Source organism: Gekko japonicus, unplaced genomic scaffold (assembly GCF_001447785.1).
Source record: "Gekko japonicus isolate JY-2015 unplaced genomic scaffold, Gekko_japonicus_V1.1 scaffold805, whole genome shotgun sequence".
NCBI lineage: Eukaryota > Metazoa > Chordata > Lepidosauria > Squamata > Gekkonidae > Gekko > Gekko japonicus.
The window spans coordinates 33,958-38,417 of record NW_015173146.1 but is presented as its reverse complement, the minus strand read 5'-3'; positions in this window follow the sequence as shown (position 1 = coordinate 38,417).

The following is a 4,460-nucleotide window of genomic DNA, read 5'->3' as shown; positions in this document are numbered from 1 at the left end:
ACAGGCAAGGGGAGGAAGCAGAGGAAAAGGAGGGAGGGGAGGGCCAGAGTGAGAAGAAGCAGAGGGGGAAAGAGAGGACCACGGAGGGAGGGGACTTCCTCAATGATGTCTATGCAAGCAGGGCACATGGAGGTGCGCCAATGAAACAGCATATCTGTCACCATGCAAATAATGTAAATAAATCATACACTCCCCCCCCCCGAGTAATAGTCCTGAGAAACAACTTTCCTGTTCCCACCCACCCCTTCGAGTGCCACTCTAGGCAAATCCCAGCGGGTTGTAGAAACTGTTCACAGTAACCAGGAAAGCAAACCCACAACAGCCATCTCATTGGCTCAGCAGGAGCCCAAAGGCCCAAGACGCTGACGCAAAACTGGAACATGATCCAAAGCTGAGTCCTGACAGTCCTGACCCGTTTCTGTGTTTCATGCCCTGTTCCATGTATGTGCATGGAAGGAGGTTCTAATCTAACTGGACATCTGGCCGAAGGGGCTGCTTTGACCTCCCTTCCTGACAGCAGAACCGCAAGAAGATGAATATCAGTTGTCTCCTGTGAAAATGGTTTAAATATACACATACTCTCTGGGGTTAAGATATTTGGGGGGGGGCCATTGAGGGAGGATATAACAACACAGCCGGCCTACTTATATCCTTAAAGAAGGGAAAAGAAAAGCACTGTTTGGACAGTAAGAGAATGTGCAGAGTAGTTGCCTGCAATGTGTGTGGGTGAATCAAGCATGGCACAAGTTCTGATTGTAAATTTTTTTTAATCATTAGTATTGTACGGTCCTCGCTTCCTTGCTAGGGAAGATGTTCCCTGGCTAGCACTGCGGCCGTTTGCTTTGGATGAGAAAATGCTTGCTGTTTATGGAGACGGTTCTATGGACAAAAATGCAGCCAGGAGGCCCTTCTGCAAGGTTGCAGAACGTCTTCCCCAGATCACACCCTCAGCCTGACCGGCTCACCTTTGGCCAACTGACATCTCCGTCTCTAGTGTCCTTCAAGCAAAAAAGAAACCCCTCCCAAATGAATTCCTCTCCTCCCTTTGGCATCCAACGGAGCCAGTGCCTCCCCTTTTGACAAATCTAAATAACTTCTTTGTTTTGTTTTTCACCAATATGGTCTTCATATTCTCTTTTCACCCACGCTCCCAGGGAGGACTAATTTCTTAAAAGGAAACATGTGTGAGTGAATTATTTGTATCTGCAGCCACTGATTACAAAAAGAACAAGCATACAGTGGGTGGGGGCTTGTTTTTCACCCGCTAAGCAAATTGGATATGAACGAGCAATAAATGCATCCCTCTCTCCCCATATAAGATGGCAAGTTGAGAGGTATGCAGAATACATGGTACATTTCCAGAGTTCTGTTGCAGGCCTTATTTAGACGTCTTCCTTTCCCAGCCATTCCTGTTCTTTTCCAGCTCACCTCTGTCTGGTGACCCCTGCAACATCTAACAAAAGAACCTAAGAGACGCCAATGTTGGATCAGGCCAGTGGCCCATCCAGTCCAACACTCTGTCACACAGTGGCCAAAAATACCAGGGGCCATCAGGAGGTCCAGCAGTGGGGCCAGGACACCAGAAGCCCTTCCACTGTTGCCCCCCCCAAGCACCAAGAATACAGAGCATCCCTTGCCCCAGACCGAGAGTTCCTATCTATACCTCGTGGCTAAGAGCCACGGATGGACCTCTGTTCCATATGCTTATCCAATTCCCTCTTATAAGAACATAAGAGAAGCCAATGTTGGATCAGGCCAATGGCCAATCCAGTCCAACACTCTGTCACACAGTGGCCAGAAAGACCAGGGGCCATCAGGAGGTCCAGCAGTGGGGTCAGGACACCAGAAGCCCTCCCACTGTTGCCCCCCTCCCCAGCGTCAAGAATAGAGGGCATCCCTGGCCACAGACTGAGAGTTCCTGTCTATACCATGTGGCTAATAGCCAGTGATGGACCTCTGCTCCATATGCTTATCTAATTCCCTCTTGAAGCCATCCCTGCTTGTAGCCGCCACCACCTCCTGTGGCAGGGAATTGTGTGTGTTAATCACTCGTTGGGTGAAGAAGGACTTCCTTTTATCCGTTCTAACCCGACTGCTCAGCAATTTCATGGAGTGCCCACGAGTTCTTGTATTGTGAGAATGGGAGAAAAGTACCTCTTTCTCGACCTGCTCTATCCCGTGCATAATCTTAGAAACCTCGATCATGTCACCCCTCAGCCATCATTTTTCCAAGCTGAAGAGCCCCGAGCGCTTTAACCTTTCTTCACAGGGAAAGTGTTCCAACCCTTTGATCATTCTAGTTGCCCTTTTCTGCACTTTTCCCGATGCTGTAATATCCTTTCTGAGGTGTGGTGACCAGAACTGTACACGGTACTCCAAAGTCCAGTCTCCTCTCTTCACTATCACTTCGCTGTCTCATATGCAAAGGTCAGAACGGTACTGATAAGCACTCTCCAGCCCCTCCCTTTCGATGTGGAGGGATATCAGTAGAGATCATCCGGGCAGGAGGCTTCCGTGCCACAGGAAGGAACTCCATTGTTCTTCTGCTGGCTGCCACTCCCGATCTGCAAATGGTCTGTGATGGATTGATGCCCCTTTTGCTGTGAGGAAGGTCAGTTTTGTGAGGATCTTCGCTGGTCAAACTTCAGTCTCGGGAGCTGGGGCAGGTCAAGCAAGCCTCAAATATCTGACCCCAAGGTGGCTGTCAAGTGGAGAAACCCCCCCCCCACACACACACACTTGATGCACATGGCTCAGCAGGCCTTTGCGGGATATAAATCGAAACTAATAAATAAATGACAAATAAATTTGCGGCCCAGCCACTGTCTCCGCATCCCATGCCTAATCTATACACAAGCCCAAAACATGCTGAGTGCACAACACACATTGTTAGAGAATAAGCCTGATATTCATGGCTCAGCAGGCCTTTGCAGGATATAAATAGAAACTAATAAATAAATAACAAATAAATTTGCGGCCCACCCACTGTCTCCGCATCCCATGCCTAATCTATACACAAGCCCAAAACATGCTGAGTGCACAACACACATTGTTAGAGAATAAGCCTGATATTTGCTTTATGAACTATATATTGCTACACACAATGGACTGTGCACACACACACAGGCTCAGAAAGCTGTACACTTTAGGTCACCTGTTGTGATGCCACACATAGAGGGTGCCTGTGCATACCTTACCTGTAAATAAGGTTTCAGCTACACAGTTGCCCAGCCTGGTGAAGAAGCACAAACCTTCATTATTGTGAGCAATGAAACAACAACTCTAGGAGGAGACAGCCCCCATGGCAAAGCTGCTTATGGATCCCCAAGCATCGAGAATAAATCCACGTTTTAAAGAAAAGCAAAATTTATTTCAAAGCGTTGAAGACATACTCAAACACGTTCTTTGTTAGAACTGGGGATACACAGTTAGGTCGAGCATAATAAAGGAAATTCAAACAGATACAGATCCAATGAATAGCATTCCCGCTGGCGGGCTAATGAAACGGTTGCGCGCCCAGTCCATGGGAACCAGGCAGAACATCAGACAAAACACAGGTGCAGGACTCATGAGAAAAGCAATAGGCAAGCATTACAGCATCTTCTCCCCCACACAACCTCCAGCAGTTATCTTGTGCATTCCAACGCAGGAGCAGGATGATAGAAAACAAGCCGGGTGCAACAGGGAAAGGATATGTACACAGAGGTCACAGAAAACAGAATGGCAGCTTGCTGACATACTGCCCCCCTTAAAATACACTTACAACACACCTCCCGGGTCGGGCGGGAGATCTCCCGGGCTGGGCGGGAGACCTCCCGGTTTGTCCGGGAACCTCTTGTGGAAACTACGGATCAGGTAAGGGGCCCGAATATCCCCTTCTTCCACCCATTCGCGGTGCTGGGGACCGAAATCAACCCATTCGATAAGGTACCAGAGTTTACCACGTTTCAATTTACAATCAAGGATATCAGCGATCTCAAAATGTTCATCCCCTTCCAAAATGACAGGCTTGCTATCCCCAACCCTTGCCTCTACTAGTGATCTCTTGATCTGCAGTCAAGAGACCCACACGTTCCGGCTGGTTCTGGTCGTGTGTGAATTCCCTTTGTTTCCATTTCTTCCCCTCCATTCTTCATTGGAACAACCAAGCTGCAAGACCGATAAGTATCGCCTGTCATCACCCCTACCTGCGAATGCGACTGTGCTTATTTCCTACTGTAATTCTTAGGAACTTGATTGAATGTGTGAGTGCATCAGTATTGTGTGTGGAGTCTAATCTGGGAGAACCGGGTTTGATTCCCCACTCCTCCACTTGCACCTGCTGGTGTGGCCTTGGGTCAGTCACATCAGCTGTTCCTGAAAGAGCAGTTTCTGTCAGAGCTCTCTCAGCCCCACCGACCTCACAGGGTGTCTGTCGTGGGGAGGGGAAGGGAAAGGAGTTTGTAAACTGCTCTGAGACT